This window comes from Helicoverpa zea, chromosome 25 (genome assembly GCF_022581195.2).
Source record: "Helicoverpa zea isolate HzStark_Cry1AcR chromosome 25, ilHelZeax1.1, whole genome shotgun sequence".
Lineage (NCBI taxonomy): Eukaryota > Metazoa > Arthropoda > Insecta > Lepidoptera > Noctuidae > Helicoverpa > Helicoverpa zea.
In genome coordinates this window covers 5,117,096-5,136,407 of record NC_061476.1, presented here as the reverse complement: position 1 = coordinate 5,136,407, position 19,312 = coordinate 5,117,096, and the positions used below count along the sequence as shown (strand labels likewise).

The 19,312-nt window shown below is 36.2% G+C and overlaps 1 protein-coding gene across 2 annotated transcripts in view; it reads right to left on the bottom strand.

Moving 5' to 3' along the window:
- Positions 1 to 19,312, bottom strand: part of LOC124642762 — a 662,223-nt gene that overhangs the window by 172,754 nt on the left and 470,157 nt on the right. The window lies entirely within an intron of this gene.

Sequence of the window (19,312 nt, the reverse complement as noted above, 5' to 3'; positions counted from 1 at the left end):
CGGGAAAGTATTGTTTTGTAAAAATACCAGATGTTTGACTAACTTTCGGGTATAGGTTACCCATGTTAAAAAGCGAAAAAAAATAACGACTAATAAATAATTTTATTTCAGAAAGTTGTTGGCCGAGTCAATGTCAGGAAAAGATGTTGTGATGATCATGTTTTTTTTCTATCGCACGCCAAGGAAATCCAGGGACTTTTGTATACTTACATCAATTCTATGCGTCTGAGCCATTGCCATATAATTTTTGTTTCCCGAATAATCATATATTACCATTACAGCCTACAAATCGTTTAGGGCGAATCTAACTCAGATTAACAATATCTAAAATAATATAAATTGTGCGTTTCTTATCTAATCTGAAAGGTTTGTTTACACAGCTGTCAAACGGGCGTCGATTCTGCGAATCGCAGTCTCAAGTCCCATACCTATACTCACTTCTAATAATTTGAGACTAATTGCTTCCTACGGTGTCACCCACTTCTTGATAAGTACTTCAGAGACGACTCAGATAAACATACACATCACCATAACATTCTCTAGTTTCAATCTACCCTACTACTTATCTATCAATTTCAAGTGCGTTGATAAACGTCATGTGTTTCCATGAAAACGTAAAGGCGAGATTCCAACAGTGTGCGGTATTATGACGCACTCAAATATTTCTTCTGATCTACTGGATATAGCAACTGTAGGTAGGTAACAGATATGACGTACGAAAATTTCTTGAATGTCCGTAAAATTGCAATCTTTAGGCGCAAACACAATTATGCTATGTGTAAACCCGTGCCGACGCGTATCTACTATTTTTACATAAATATGTTTTTAAAATAAATAATAATATGAGGAGATCACCCAGTTGGGGTCATAGCGACTGCAAGCAAGCAATACCTCCTATCTGACTCCGGGTGGATTTTAAAGGGGAACAATAAAACTTAATAAAATCCTTATTCCGAGGAAGGTATAATGAGATACTGAAAATCCAAGTTTTCTTTTTCTAAGCATAGTATTGATTAATAAAGTTTTTTGTTTTTATTTTGAATCTAAAGGTAGTTTATGGTAGATACAAGTTTTTTGGTTTTTTGAAACAAAAATGTCAGATAGGAGGTATTGCTTGCTTGCAGTCGATAGGTGCATTCCCTATTCATCTACTGTCACAGTCCGATGAGACCTCAATCCGACACGAGCAGAGAGAGATCAGCGTTTTTTTAATTACCTTACCACATTTTTTGGACACCGCATACATTTGTTTGCAATATAATATTCTTACTGAATTTTAATCCTGTTTCTTATTGTTCAAATCGGTATATTAGCTTTTCTCGAATTCCAATACCTCTGAATTTTCCTTCCTTATTTATCCCGCCAGTTAATTAAATAGAAATTATAAATAGATTCCTCAGCAATAATTTACCGCAGATTTGAACCGGCGACCTATCGATCCGTATCATGGCATGAGTTATTGTTACCGTTCGTTATTCTAACCGAAGGTTCTATAAATAGGAGAAATTCCGGTTGAGATTTACAGAATATTATTGAAATGTCGAATTGTTAGACATTCTAACCGACTAAGTATAGAAATTCTGGTTATCACCTGCCTGTTTTTGTTATCGTCTTAAAAGAAAATACGTATGTATACATTTTTCAATTTTAGTTATCGCAATATCATAATATGTTACAAGGTTCAATACTATTTTATAATATTATACCTAAGTAAGTAGGTAAACACTGGTACTCAGCTGCATCCGGTTAGACTGGAAGCCGATCCCAACATAGTTGGGAAAAGGCAGGGCATATGATATCAAGTAGGTATAAAATTATGTGGTTAAATCATTTCATACAATCGACACCCGCAACTCCTCATAGGTCCAGTTAAAAACCAGTGTCAGACACTAGCTGTATGGCATAATGCTAAACTGGTCCTATTTGGCGCAACCTTTTGTTACCTATATATTTTTTATTTCTATGTGTACGTATGGCTTGTGTCACTAAATATTTTTTCTTTCTTTCTTTTTTCTAGGTATATATTTCAATCTAATCCGGTATCTTAAGCACCCAAGTGTAACAAGTATATGCGTAAGTAAGTACTAACCAATGGGATACAAAATAACTTAACCACGGTTCACTTAACATATACCAGTGAACCGATGCGTAAAAATCTTTGTAAAAAACCGACTATCACAATGCCGTAACCGATCAACGTTAAATACTATGAAATTAAATTTGGCAGCCGGTCTGTAGTTATTTTTTAACTGTTATATAAAACAACGGTTATATTTTGATTGCTTTTATAACTAATATAATTGTTTTTGACTTTCTCATAGTTAAAGGATGTAATTTTTGTGTTTCACGGTGAATTTTGGTTTTTTATTTCAGTGTTGATTGGGGCCTGAATTTTGATTTCAAAATTATTGATTGTTCAAGAAAGACCTTTCTTTTGACAGAATTTTTGTCTAGATTTCTGAATAAATTAACAATCAGCCTAACAAGCTAATTTGAAGATTAAAATGTTAAGACTGTTATTTTAATTCTGAGAAACGCTTAGGCACTATAAAAACAATGACACCTAGACTTAGCAAAAAACTATGAATTAGCGAAAAAACTGCAATATTAATCTTGTCACTTAATATGTATTTAAAAAATGTAGTGTCAAGCAAATTTTAATTTGATCTATGTCAAAGTTTTTATAAAATAGACCGTTTTTAAAGTTTGAACTCTTGACAATAATTTATGTAATGTTTGCAGCAATATTGTATGTTACATAAGACTAAAAGCAATAACATTTATTCATATCAATTTTGGAGAATTCACCATTAAATGGTACCGAATAAAAACATCCTCGAATGGCTTTACTAAGAACGCTACATTTTACTGTTAAATCCATTTCGAAACTACTAACTGGGGCTACATTTTACCCAGTATATCTATCCCACATTAACAGCTGCAACCGGTTAGACTGGAAGCCGACCCCAACATAGTTGGGAAAAGGCTAGGTAGATGATGATTCTTTCCCACATTAATAAGCTTAAAAAAAAAACACGACATTTCAAATTTTTTAAAGTCCTAAAAACCGACCTCGGGATACGAGCGTAACATTTAAAAAATAAGCTTAATTTAAGTTAGAATAAAGTTTAAAAGTCATCTTATTATACGGTAACACAAGCTACAACTTACATGAAAATGTCTAATTTTCATTTAAACTTTTACAGGCGCTGGAGACGGATTTTCTTTACGCACTGTGACTGTACATATTTTGTTACGTCGTTTATCTTACCTTTTTTTTTGAAAGGGTACTATTTTTACACAACATCGATGTGCAGAAATAAAAATTTTAAGATGTCTGCTAAAATGTCAACTGAAATATGGTTTAATGACTGAACCAATTTTGATGAAACTTATGTTGGTACTCCCGAATATGGACAAGTTAAGCCAGGTTTAGAGAAGGTCTAAACCAAGAATATATATTTTGGACAAAATTTTAGTTATATTCGCAAAAGCTTTGTCATTTTAAAACAAACAAAAAATATAAAATGTACTCGCACTAAAATCCAACTAAAACTGTAACTACACAATTTAAATGTACGTACAAAATAAATTTAATCTAACATGTTCTGTAGTACATCACTGAAACATTGTCAATTTCATGCTGTTTTCACATGAAAGTTTGCCTAAAGTGTACGTGCACGGTCCTTTGGGACAAACGGCCTGTCCCCCTTTTATCGAGCACAATTTTGGGCCCATTTTTTATAATTGCCAATCTTGCCCGAACGATATCTTTTGAATTTCGAAGGACTGAAATGGAACGATTAAGAATTTAGAGAATTCAATTATTTTTTGTGTGTAAAACTTTTTTGTATTTGTATTTGGCGTATGGTTACGAAAATATGCTGGGTAGAAATTTTTAGCTTGGCTAAGTATTTTTTTTTAGTTAATTATCTTTTTTATTTAGCTGTTATATTATCTACAATCTGCTTGAAGTTGAAAACGTTGAAAAATATAGACTTTTCAGACTGCTTTTAAAATTGAGGTGTTTTTAGATATAGCTGTCATACAATTTTTAGGAAACTGTGTATTTGTACGGCGAAAACGGTATGACTCGTACGAGCATTTGAAAAAAACTCGTGCCAATATATTGTTTTCATATACAGATATATAAAATAATATTTATTTCTGCGATACATATCGTATAGTTACCGGCACAAATCTTGAGCTCTGACCTACATCTGCGCGGAAGTGATTTATTAGCAAAGAACCAATCCCGAGTGACGGCTATGACGCGATGCACTGCGGGCCAATCACCGCTTTAGCCCGCCCCCGCGCCTCACTTCATACCACAAAAGGGACCCAATAAATTACTTCTGCGCAGGTGAAGGTCAGAGCACAAGATTCGTGCCGATAACTATATAGGTACGAATAGAAAGTACCACATGCCATGTGTACATTGTACATGTGTACATTATGATCTATATAACAAGTTTCCTATTCTAGAATCATCATTATTCTAATAAAAATATTTTTCTACCTTTAGGGCTACAAGCACCTAATAGATCATTATATAAAAAATAATATAATAAGATAAATCATTTACATAATAAGATGTATCTAAAAGACGTTACTATTGTATTTTTACTATGTATAAATTCTTTATTGGCGTAAATATGTTTTCAGAAATTAATGAGACCCTTATTCCTACAGTAGCTTACATAAGGCAGAAAGCAGCCTACATAAGATACATTTTTTAATATAAATAGATCATCAGTCTCGCTCGCACGCGCATTAATACGACGTGTTGTCCGCGACGCAGCGGACAACGCTCAACGTACGTGTAGATATGGCTATAACGTTAAAGTGCAATAGTTGCAATGTGGTTATTGATGAACTCTTGTGTTACATTAAAAATAAGATATCGATAATAGATGAAGAAAGCCTAATCAAAATATGTGCCGACAAGTTTGATAGTGATGACATCAAAAAGTCGAAGGCGTTACTTTTTGAATCCATGTCTGGACCGGCTGAGCAGAGAAAACCTGATCGTAAAGGACAGGGGAAGGAAGTACGTAATCTCAGGGACATTATCAGTGTCTTTAAGACAGCTGAACCGGATGATATGCCTATTTTTGTGGCTAAAAATCTTGAACTATTACCCCCTATCACGTTCGATCATCTGGACGTTACCGAGTTTATGAAAAGGCTTACTGTATTGGAAGTCGAAGTACGAGAGATGAAAACTTCATATGTTTCCGTTGACCATCTGAAGAATATAAGGAAGGAGTTTCAAACTGGTCGATCTTTGTCGGATCGCGGTGGTGAATTTGGTAATGTCCACGAGAAAAGAGGAGCTCATAAGCAAGGTACCCATGATTTAGACGTGGAGGCGACACTATTTGAACATTCAGATCGGTTCGAAACACCATACATGAGCTATATTTCAACGCCTATAGACACAGCGAACATTAGTGAGCGATCTACGAATGTTGATAATTTAGTGCTAAGTGAGGGTATCTGCGAATCACAGCCAGTTGCGTTGCTAACAGAGAACGCGCCTCAGTTAGTGGGTGATAACGAAAAACCGGTCTTGGAGCCGACTACCGCACAGCTGATTGATGCGACTGTTCAGTGTAAACAAACGGTGGCGTCTGTATTAAAAACAGGTTTAACTACGATGATACAGAATACCGATGATAAGCCATGGACAGTAGTGCGATATAATCGTGCCAAAAAACGAGTAAAAGGTAAAATTGGCATTGCAAATGAATGTATAGGCAACTTTAAGGCTGCAGAGAGGAAAGTGCCTATTTTTATTTCAAATATAGACGTCAATACGAGCGAGAAAGATATAGTAGATTACTTACTTACTAAAACGAATATAGCTATAAAGTTGGAAAGGATTATGTTGATGAAGCAAACATCGCATAAGGCGTACAAGTTTTTCGTGCCAGAATCTAAAATTCAATTATTTTTAGATGAAAACTTATGGCCGAAAGGTGTTGTATTCAGACGTTTTGTTCATTTCAAACAGAAACACTCGACCGGAAATGCTATTTCCGTTGACGGCACCATAATAAACAAATAATAATGGATAAAAACACATATAAACTTGCAAGCTTTAATTGTAAAAATATAAAGCGTTCATTTCATGATGTACGTAAACTATGCTCTGAATCAGATATAATTGCGCTTCAAGAAACATGGCTATCACCAGAGGAGCTGGCATATTTGCACGGTATCAGCGACGACTTCGGGTGCACCGGGACGTCTTCAATGGATACTTCAGCGGGAATCCTACGGGGCCGTCCGTATGGAGGTCTAGCCATACTATGGAGAAAAAGTGCATTTAACAACGTCTCGGTTATTCAGTGTAATAGTGAGCGCGTGTGTGCGATAAAGATAGTGCTAAATGAAAGGTCTGTCTTAGTGTTTAACGTGTATATGCCCACAGATGTGCCTAGTAATCTGGTGGAGTTCACGGATTGTCTTAGTCTGGTAAGTGCTATCATAGATGACTCTAATATAGAAATCTGTTACATTCTGGGTGACTTCAATGCTCATCCACATGAGCGATTCTTTACGGAACTAACCGGTTTTTGTGATGAATTAGAATGGACCTGTGTAGATACTGAATTGTTAGGAATAAACTCTGACACTTATACTTTTGTGAGTGATGCGCATGGCTCCAGAAGATGGCTAGATCATTGCTTAGTGACTAAAGCAGCCAGAAGTACGGTATTGTCTGCTTCTGTGCTGTATGATACGCTGTGGTCAGACCACTTTCCTCTTGTATTGGAGTGTTTATTTAACCATGTTTGTGTTAAGAAATGTATTTTCAACTTGGATGAAAATAATGTGATATGGGGAGACAGAAGTCCTGAGCAAAGGCAGGCCTACCTTAGATCATGCCATGATAGACTTAAACGTATTGACTTCCCAGTAGATTTCACAACCTGTGCTGATAAAATCTGTAAACATAGCTATCATCGAGCTGTTATTGATAAGTTATACAATGATATTGTGAGTGCTTTAACGGAATCTGCGATTTTGTTTCGTGACCGCAATATTCATAGGAAAAAGCGAGTAGTACCAGGTTGGAATAGGCATGTCAGTGAAGCATACAGGGATGCTAGGCAGAAGTTTCGCCTGTGGGAAGACTTCGGAAAACCATTAAACGGTTCCATTTATTTTGATATGCGTGAGGCCAGAAGGATCTTTAAATCAAGGTTGAAATGGTGCCAAACCAATGAAGAACAGATTAAAATGGATATTCTGGCCTCGCACCATTCAAATAGTGATTTTCGTTCTTTTTGGAAGCACACGAATAAGTTAAGCTGTAAGCCTGGCTTCCCTGTATCCATCCAGGGTGAGAGTGACCCTGTGCGCATTGTTGACCTCTTTAAGGAACAATTTAGGATAACTTCACCGATGGGCCCCAGCTTGTCCATGCCAGATGCTGATAGCCATAGTGACCTGGGTACCACCTTTACAGTTAATGACATTAAATGTATAATTAGCTCAATGTCTCGAGGAAAGTCACCAGGGCACGATGGCCTCAGCATTGAGCATCTCAGATTTGCGGGTCCACATTTACCGAGAGTTTTAGCAATGCTTTTTAACTTTTGTATAAGTCATGGGTACATTCCTAGTCAAATGACTAAAACAATTGTAGTTCCGATACTTAAAAATAAAACAGGAGATATTGCTGATATTACTAACTACAGGCCTATTTCTCTGGCTACTATAATAGCTAAAGTGCTTGACAGCCTGCTCAATAAACAACTTAATAAGTATGTCCATTTGCACGACAATCAGTTCGGCTTTCGGCCTGGACTTTCAACAGAAAGTGCTATTTTGTGTTTGAAGTGGGCTGTCAGGTACTATGCGGACAGGAAAACTCCAACCTACGCTTGCTTCCTTGATCTATCCAAGGCATTTGATCTGGTCTCTTACAGCATTCTATGGAGAAAATTACAGGAAGCAGGAGTACCACCTGACTTAATTACCATTTTTAAATACTGGTATGGAGGCCAGATCAATCAGGTACGCTGGGCAGGGGCTCTATCGGAGCCGTATGGGTTGGAGTGCGGTGTTAGGCAGGGGGGGATAAGCTCGACAACGCTCTTCAACCTTTACGTCAACGAGCTGATCGTGGCGCTCAGTAGAGAGCGTGAGGGTTGCTACATTAACGGAGTTAGTTACAATAATATTAGCTATGCCGATGACATGGCTCTACTGAGTGCCTCGGTTTGTGGTCTCAGAAGGTTGCTGGCTATCTGTGAAGGCTATGTTAAAAATCACGGATTAGTCTACAATGAGAAGAAAAGTGTTGTCATGGTCTTTGAAGCTGGTGGTCGATGCTTGAAAACAATACCTCCTGTGAGGTTGAATGGTACGGTTCTGCAGAGAACCTATAATTTTAAATATCTTGGCCATATATTGACCTCCAACTTAAAGGATGATCTAGATATTGAGAGGGAAAGAAGGGCGCTGTCGGTTCGAGCTAACATGATTGCTCGCAGGTTTGCTCGTTGCAACGTAGCTGTCAAGCAAACTTTATTCCGTGCTTATTGTACCTCTTTTTACACGTGCAGCCTGTGGGCATCATTTACTCAGAAATCGTACAGCGCCATTCGAGTACAATATAATAACGCGTTCCGGGTCTTAATGGGGCTGCCTCGCTTCTGCAGCGCATCAGGGATGTTTGCTGAAGCTCGCATTGACTGCTTCTACGCAACAATGAGGAAAAGATGCGCGTCCCTGGTGCGCCGTGTGCGGGACAGCCCCAACACCTTACTGCGCTGTATAGCGAGTAGACTCGACTGCCTGTATATGAATCACTGCTGCAGACTTTCCACTTCGGTGATAGACCTGCAGTGGTGATTTGATACAGGCGGTCATCTTAGGTTAGGATGCTTTGTTTTGAACTTTACTAACATAGTAATTAAGTAAAATTGTTACTAACAAAATGAGTCATGGTCACTTGAATAAATGAATTTAATATATATATATAAATAGACGTGTATGGATAGAGGTAAAAACGGCAGTATATTGATTTGATACATGTTGCACCCTTTTCAATTATTGAAGTCGACACCAAGTTAGACTTCTCTACATACCATAAGGATCAAGGAACAGTCACCAAAATAAAAAATAACAACTCAAGTATTCTTTGCACAAATATTGTACAAAAGGCTATCTTAACCCAGGTATCTTTTCAAGAGTTCCACTCAAACTTTATCGTTCTTGCGGTAAACAAATTCTTTTAAACTATTACCGCAGCATCCAACGAGCATCTTGCCCCAATTAAGTTCTCTCTTAACCGAGTACCATCTGATAAAGAAATAGCTTATAAAAATAATGTATTAACTGACTTTGTGATAAAAATAGTCGTAAAGAGGGAAATAGCCGAGATTAGCGTTTAATAATGCTTTTGAAATTAATGAGAAGGAAAATAGGTATTTTAGCATTATGTTTTGAAGGAAAATAGGTATTTTAGCATTAGGCTTGGGATTTGAGGTTTTCAGATCGATTCATTGGAGAGTTTAGCTTAACTATAGGAATATTATAAAGTGGAAGAGTTTGGATGGACGGGAACTACTGGATCGATTTGATAAAAATATTTTATTATTTATTAGATAGCCTATTTCTGAAAAAAGGCTTTAGTCTATTTTTGACTAGGTATAGGAAATAGTTTGCTTGGAATGTAGGTGCAACCGCTGGAGGAAGCTACTATATACCTACTTATATCCTTATTTAATCTCAGATATATATATATTTTTTATTATGTTTTGACATATGACCATTATAAGCTAATTTTAAGGCTGTAACAGTGTGTTTGATGATGTGTATTAGTAATGTATTCTACTTTCAATTACAGCCCCACTCAGGACCATTTTATAGGGCATAAAACAGAGACCTACACAACACTATTTTCTTGAACTCAATCCTGTCATACAACCTTTACGACATCTCGGTTTCAAAACCATTAGAGTACCCCCAAACTAAATAGTCGGCCGACAATTGACCTGATGGCTGGCAGTTTTTTTTAAATAAAATCTTGACTCCAATCATAATTTTCAGTCGGTCTCATACCAGCTAAATACCTGATCTTTGTAATGTGTGTTCTAACATTCATCTTCATACTGATTTATGAGCCCAAACAAACTATCGAGTGACTGAAAGTTTGCAGTCTGCGAAAAAGTTAGAGGTCCGACATTATACGATGTTTCACAATTTTCAGCGAGCCTGAAATCACAACCCTTTTGACACTTGAATACGTGATTAAATTATATAATTAACAGAAGAATAGCTAAGGTTAATTTAACAAAAAACCTTTTGGTAACAAAAATCATTGTATTTGTAAGAGTATCAGGACCCTAAATATCGTGAGGGTGCCATGAGCCTAATAGAATTCCGTAGATCGGGTACTAATGAAATAACTCGGTTTAATCACTCGTCTATTGTTCGCTTACCCACGATTTAGGCCGAACCATCGGAGATTTATAAGCGAAATGTGGGTTATCCGCATCTCCTTTTCTTTAACGAAATACAAACAAAACGAAAAATTAAGTGTTTTAACCGACTTCCTAAAATGAGGTCATCAATTCAAATGTTTGTATTTTTTGAGATCACAAGTTTACGCATACACACATAGGTACACATTTTTTCTTATTGAATTTCTGATTAACACTACTTTAAAAGCCCATTACATCAATCAATGAACATAACTTTAACATAAATAAACAAATAAAAAATATATATCACGATTGATATCCTCCTAGCCTAGCCTAGATTATATCGGCCACGGCAGCTGTCCTCATATAAGGAGATCAGCCAGCTGCGCAGGACATATTATAGTGCACAAGCATTTGCGCAGACACAGGTGCACTCACTATTCCTTCGCTCTCATAGTCGGATGGGACGGTAAACCGACACGATAGGAGAGAGATCATGGTCCATACTGAAAGTGAGCATTCTAACACCCCAACGCTCACTTTTCGAAAAGTTTTCGGCCCCATATATCCTATCTGTTTTACGAGCAATTTCCGGCTTTTATTGATGTTCTTTTGACGGATTTGTTGAAAAGAATATACCTACTGGTACAGTTAAGAGTAGACTGCAAACTAAACAGTCGGCCGGTAGTAAGTTTTTTTTGGAAAATTGTGAATTGAATGAAAGTTTTTAGTCAGTCTGGTACCATTCAAATACCTGATCGTAGAATCGTAGTTATGTGCGTTACCATACATTTACATTCTGTCTTATGAACAGAAACAAACTATCGGCCGACTAAAAGTTTGCAGTCTGCAGGTACTCAAAGTACACAAAGTTGTTTCAAGGTTTTTGAAAGGAAAATTCCTGGAAAGAAGAGAAAGATATGTATTTTTCATCTTTCCTTTTTTACTTTTGGTTTGGGATTTTTTCGTTTATTAATATTGAGCTAAGAATTAGATGCGATTATTTGGGCTAAAGCTTTTCTGGTATAGTTTCGTAAAGGTCATTGGACAAGGTTAGTCTAATTTGGGAATACAAGCTGATACCTAAAACTTTTGTAAAGAACGAGTTTTGCCAAAAACAACATTGTACGCGATAGTATAAAAGGAATATTGAAATAGAATAAACATGTTTTTATTTTTCTTTCTTGTATCAATTTTGGGTACAAGATAACGAAGTTTAGTAGTATTGGCTGATTGTTTGAATAAGATATTTTTGATTGTTTAAGAGCAATAAATGATTTTCTTGATTAGGTACATGTTCGATATAAGAAGTAACCTTTATTCAAATCATGTGAAAACCCTCGTTTTTTAATAGAATAATAGACCCATCCCGCTGTGGGTGCAGCGTGAGGGAGTGTCAGACTCTTACTGACTAAAACCCAACATGTTCCTTCTTAAGCCCTTTATGTACCAGATCCGCGGTAACTCTTTCGAACAATCTCGCAGCCCATGTCAAAACCCTCTAGAAACAATAATATTCAGCAGTACACTAATATCAGTGATATCAATGTCTTTATCATAATGTGTATTTAATTCACACACAGATCTATGTCTTACTCGCTCTTATAAAATAAAACAGAGTCCAAAAAAACGATTAACAAAAACAGTTCATTATGGCAATCGCATAGCCAAAATCCAATTACGCGGGATCAATTTCAGCTAAAAACATGAACAATTCGAAACAATGAAAGGACCAATTTTAACGCAATTATATCACCTTCCACCAAAAATTGGTCCTTCCAGCCAACATTTTCGAGTTTCTCAAGTAGATACAGTCAACGTCCTATACATTTACTCATCTGTACTAATATTATATAAAGAAAAAAAATGTTTGTTTGTTTGTTCCCAAATGGCTCCGAAACTACTGAACCAATTTGAAAAACTATTTCACTGTTCTAAAGCTAGATTATCCCCGAATAATTTAGGCTATATTTAGTTCGGGTACGAGATGTAGTTCTCCCGGAATGTGGGTGAAACCGCAGGGATCAGTTAGTCTATAGAATATTGCGAAGTGTCAAATTAAACTTTTTCAATCATCTCGGTGGTTTTGCACCGCCAGACACTTTGGTGAGCGCAGAAATTCATTATTTTATGGAGTTCGGATACTTTTATATAGCTTTTTTATACTTCTGTCGCGAATAAAAGCTGTCTTTGTTGTGAGACACCTTTAAATCGTTTCGTGTGGGTATCACTTAAACTGTTGACGAAAGATAAGTTTATTTTGTTCAGAAAATAAAACTATTTTTGACTTAACGTTTACTTATATGCGTGGGTTCTACAGTGATAAAGTTACAGAGATAATTTCTGTAGCCCGATGCTTACCATAATAATTTCGTTAATTTTGGTCCTGAAATCCACTTATAGCAAGTCATTAACTAAGCAAGTACACTAGACTAACAGAACTTGACAATCACCCGAGTGGCTTAACCCCTCTGCTCGACAAGGTTTTGACATATGACTTTACCGTTGATTCGGCGGGATATTTTGAATCGCGACATGGAACTCAAAAATTTGTACTAACTTTCAACACATAAATTCTAAGTCCGTAATGCCTGATCAGAAGTATTTTAACTATAACTTTAGAGCTCACTTATTTGACAACAACGTGCGAAGGTCAAATGGGGTCAGTTAATTCAGAAATAGATAATAATTACGGTGTTTCTAAGTCTATCGAAAAGTTAGGCATTTCAAATTTGGTGAAAACTTACCAATAAATAATCGCATCACTTTCTCAAACACAACACAAACGTCATATTTATAAAATTTTCAATCCGTTGCAATACATTTCGTGCACTTATTTATGATTCATAACTAAAAAATCAGCACATAAAATACACAATAAAAATGAACAATTTACAAGATCAAAGTCACAGACAAGAAGTAGAGTTTGGAACAGAGTACATTTGTTTTTTCAATCAGCGGTGTGCATTCGATACCTAAATCGGATGTTTATTATAAATAATCGAATACCAATTTTATATATATTTTTTAATAGAAACTTATTTCAATTTTATTTCTTAATTTTAAATTATAGGTTCAATTTGTTTTTGTTGTGAAGAAAAAATATTAAAGTTTTATGAAAGTTTTTAGCATAGGTAAAATTTTTATACTGGGTGTCCCATAAGTCCTTTGAATTTTAAATTTCGAATAAAATTCAGATGGCGCGCCGGAATGGCGCGCGGGGTGCGGGGATAGCATCAACGGTCTTTCAGGAAAGTTTTATCGGAGCAGACCGTGGTTTTTGTGTGCGTGAGTCACAACAATGATTCGGCCACCATTGCGCGGCGTAAAGGACATTGGGCGAGATGTTTGAATGTTGGTCTACTCCCCCTCTAGTAATGAGTCATACATCATTTGAAAGGTCTTTTTAAGCGGTACATTTTGTACTTACATACTACTTACCAATTCTTAGTACTTTAGATGTTAGAACATGTTTAAGGTTTTTTATCGATAGTTAGTTTCAAGTCCTTAGATTCCTTCTCTAGTAATTAATTATATATCACTGGAAAGGCCTTTTTAAATAGAACATTTCGTACTTAAATACCTCTAACAAATTGTCAGTACCTAAGAAGCTACAGTAGATTTTAGACATACTTATTATTTCACTAAACATGGTCCAACTCCCTAAATACTAACAAATGACAATCGGACACTGACGGTACGGCTGGTCCACAAGTTTAAAGTCGCTCAGCGGGCTATGGAAAGGGCTATGCTCGGCGTTTCTCTGAGGGATCGCATCAGAAATGAGGTAATCCGTCAGAGAACCAAGGTCATCGACATAGCCTATCGAATCAGCAAGCTGAAGTGGCAGTGGGCTGGCCATATTAGCCGAACAACCGATAACCGTTGGGGTAAACGAGTTCTAGAGTGGAGACCGCGCCTCGGCAAACGTAGTGTAGGACGTCCTCAGGCACGGTGGAGTGATGACTTGCGCAAGACGGCTGGCAGGAGCTGGATGCGAGAAGCCGAAAATCGATCTCAGTGGCGTGCACTTGGAGAGGCCTATGTCCAGCAGTGGACTGCGATAGGCTGATGATGATGATGATGACAATCGCCGCCGTACAAGAAAATACTCTATATAACACAAGCTTTCTATTGATGTATTACTTAATGCTAGAGGAGAGGTAGATCAAAACGCTCATTGTCCTTTGGTGGCGAAAAAAAATTGCTTCATTCCTCTAGGCATCGACTTAATATTTTTGATCCTAATGATCCCGCAGGACTTCTGAGGATCTGAGGCGGATGACGGGGAGTAGCGACCCCGCGCTTCTTTATAGCTTGTCGGTCAAAAATAATCTTTCTTGTTCTACTACTCAATGCAATTTATTTGATACCCGTATTGACAGATTTGTGAAAAGAAAAATAAGTCGGCGGCGGCCATCTTTCTTCCATCTTGGACCAGCTTTCGATGAATAGCGAGTAGCAGTTCCGACTACCTATTTGCCCTTTCAAACAATAAAATCGTCATAAAATTTTGCGATAACTACACCTTACTACAGCTCTCGTCAAATAGCTTTGCCGCTCAGTTAAAAAGTCGGAAGTAACGAACCGCCATTAAGTTTGGCAGAACTACAGGAATTCTGCACATAAAACACCCGAAAAAATAAATAAGTCTTCAAAATTTGCAGTCTTCAGAAATCCTAAAAACCGAAAAAAAAAATATTCCGGCTACAACGTATTTTCTACCACTGATTTTCTAGCATTTTTTCAAAATAAATTAAGTCATTTTACTTTTCCTAATTTATTTTCAGATTATAGTATACAAAAGTGCAATTTAGTAATATTATAATATTAAATAATATAAAATTATTAAATCGATTCTTTATTTTAACGAATCGGATCATTCGATGCAAAACTTCTATCACCGTCGCCATCTAGTCTATGCGTCTTCAAATTTAAAAAAACAACAAATGTAAACAAACATGGCGAGTTCGATCAGAATTCCCGGTAATTACGATTGGATTTTCAAAAGGTATATTACTAAAGGGATGCTAAATATGAAAGGTTTGAATGCGTCAAAATAGTTTAAATTTATTTAGTTATTTTATTTAGTACTCACAAATACGGTTTGATTGGAAAGAAAATAAATATGAGCGTAAATAATTAGGAAAGTGTATGACTCTATCGCAGACCCCGATTGGGGTCTAAACCGAGCTTACGGTGACATTGATGTTCAGACCCCAATCGGGGTCCGCTACGGATTTGACGGTTAACTGTCAAAAGGTCAACAACCCAACGACAACAGCTCTCGGGTAAAATATGCAAATTTAACTAAATACCGAAACAGAGTTAGTGATTTCTACATAGATCAGGTATCTTTATAGAAGCGAATTGTTGTTATTTTGGTACTACAAAAGTATTATGCCTACGAAACATCTTGCCTTAATTCCGTAATTTGAAATGACGTTCTACATAATCTATTTAAGTTTAAAAAATATATGTCTAAGACAGTGATTTCAGAAGGTACATAAATGCTTTCAATTTAAATTAACAATGTGTAAATTAAATTAAGAAGACCTTTACTACGGAATTCTATCTACAACTTTAGGCACAAATTCAGTCGCTATTTATTTACAACGTCAAGTCTGATCTATCAACTCTATGTCCCATAGGATAATGAGGCCAAAATTATGTAGGCCTTGATATTAGGTTACAATAATAGGGGACAAGCATAATAGCGTGTCTGTGAAATGGTCCACGGCCATCATTGAACTCAATTATGATAATTTGAGTCAATAATCCAATTTTAGCTTTCAGTAGCTGCAGCTAGTTAAATCGTATTAGTCTCATTAGGAGTTAAGCTTTTGAATGAAGCTTGTTTTTTGTATGTGTATGTAAATTTTTCGCCAGATTTCTCAAAGCTAATTAGCGATTTCAGACTTTTGAAATTCTGGTTCCTTCAAGATGTTTTCCTCCACTTTTGTGAAAGTACATTAGTAAGTACGTTAAAACTTCCTTTGTAACTACAATAGTACTCATCATTTAGGACCAGCTCGCAATTTTCGACCGCCAAAAATTTCGAGCGCTACCACAATCATTCAACAACTCATTCGAACTTCTAAACAATCGTAATTAACCCTTCAACCACTCGACCGCTTAAAATCAAACCTGCAAACCCGAATATGCAAAATAACTCGCTTAATGCAAAACAATGCACCAACATTTGAATTTTATGGTATGAATAATTACAGCTCGTGTTTAACACAAATAGCTGGGATTCGCGCATGGCTTGCATATGCTATGCGTGCATGGATAGCATATTCGCGCATGGATATGCAAGTATAGGTAATGTCCATCAAACGTGGAGTGAGTACGGCGCATTTGAATTCAGGGATACGGTAAGCCTGTTGCGTAGGGCTGCCACAAGTAACAATTTTTTTTTACAAAAGTAAAACGACTGAAGTGAGTTTAAAATGGGCGGCACTATGTTGGTACCACACGGTTTTTTTATCAATTACGCTGATTCTTTGATAAAATCAAAATCAATCAAGTAATATTTGCCGTTGCTTGAGCAACATGTTATATAGAAAAAAGAAAACACGCAATCCTCTGCATTTTTGTTGTTCTAATAATTTTATGAAATAAATTTTATTATTGGAAGTTGTGAAAACAAAATAAGTTATTTTGCTTGACACAAGAACATTTAGGTATTCGACCAAATGCGGCCATAGGTACTACTAATCCGCGGGCGAGCCATAACGTGGAAGAGATGTCGCTTAACCCATAAAATGAACTAATTCCGGACAACCCTATAGCAAGCGATTCACACACCTCCATAATAGGCCGAATAGAACCGATCGGCCGGATAACAATCGGCTCAATTTATACCCGGCGTCGCCTGCGCATACATAATATTTTTATTCCAGTGCGTTCATCATATTTGCCTTAAATCCTAGGATTTCATGTAAATGGTTTTTAACTATCGGTTATTGATATTACAAGGCATGACTGTCAATATTTGCAACCCGTTCAGCACTTTATCATTCATCATTTGCCTAGCCTTTTCCTAACTATGTTGGGGTCGGCTTCCAGCCTCACCCGTTGCAGCTGAGTACCAGTGTTTTACATGGAGCGACTGCCTATCCGACCTCCTCAACCCAGTTTGTAGCGAGTTCGATTCTTCCCTTGAAAAATGTTTGCAACATACTTGAATGGCATGAATTTTCACATATTTAATGTTGTTTGTAATGCTAAGCAATAAAAAATACATTTAAATTGAAAAAGCTTTTAAGTTCGTTGAATCGAATTTGAAGCCTTTATTCAATAAGTAATACATTTATTTGTATATAAATAATACCTATAAAATACCATTATAGTATTCCTAAACCAATTTGGAGTAAAACCCTTTTCGATCTGAATTTTGAAAGGGTTATGTCTATTCAATTCAGCATTAAAAAAGTGGGTATACAATAAAATCTGAAGAAATCAATTTAAATTAGAGCTAATAGATTAGAGCTGAATATAAAATACTAGCCATTTTCCCGCGGTTTCACCCGTATCCCGTGGGAACGACTGCCCGTAGCGGGATAAAATATAACCTATGTTACTCGGTGTAGCTTTTCAACAGTCAATTTCTAAAATTGGTCCAGTCTTTTTTCAGTTTATCCAAGCAAACAAAAATATATTTTTTTTCCTCTTTATAATATTAGAATACAAAGATAAGGGGTGTGCGATGTTGCAAATAAGTTAAAGAAGAGCCGTTCATGACCACATAAAGAGGAGACCATAAGAGTACATGTGGTTCTACAACGCCACTAAAGGAGTGCCAGGTTTCCGGAAACGGAGCGAAATGACGAAAAAAACTCAGGAAAGCTGACCCTACCACCATGTGGGATACATAGCAGGAAGAGAAAGAGCTCAATAAATATAAGATAACACATTACCCCCCTTTGTACGCAGTCGGGTAATCAACCTAACACTCTTTATACGACACAAAATGATTCAATTAGTGGACCAAAGGATCGTATAATAATCCTTTTGTTCGATACTGAATGATAAATCAGGATGTCTGTTTGTCTGTATTTTTTTTATTTATTTTTCTATCTTACTTTCACTTAATTTAGATAGAATTTGTCTTACCTTATAATATACAAAGTACCTACAGTATGATCTATTCTGAAGATCAATTAGTACATCATTTTTTATTTTTATTTACTAGAATGTTTCTTAAATTATTTTTCAGAGGAGCAATTGCTGGATGTTTTTCTTTCGATTTAAATAGCATATCTATAGCTGTTGCCATTGTATGTTATATTTATAACTAAAACGTATGTATTTATGTATCAAATTCTAGTACCATTCATAGAAAACCGCACACCCCATCAAACCACCATTTTAAATCACACACCAAAAGTCAGATAAAAACCAATCAGATTCACATAAAAACATTTCGTGTAACAAAACACGTTCACTAAAACCATTAACAAACGCATAACGAATATCCAAACCAAATACCAACCCAATATTGTTATCTATTTTCCAAAAAACAAAAAAAAAACATTCGATTGACCACTTTTAAAAGGATTTGGGACCGCGAGCGATGTCGCGGGACCGACACTAACTATCAATTTAATCCTCCAATCAATACGGGGATTAATGCTATGATCTCATAATGCGTTTTCAATAAAAATTGCCGTTTCAATTCCATTTGAAAGTATCGCAAACATATTATCGAGATGGTTCTTGTTTGTTAAGTTTGTTAAAGAATTATATGGTCACGGTTTGGTATGCAGGGACTTGTATATTGCAAAAAATGTGTCAAACTTAAGCAGCATTAAAATATAATAATTTATTATCCGACTTCAAAAAAAGGAGGTTATCAGTATTACCTG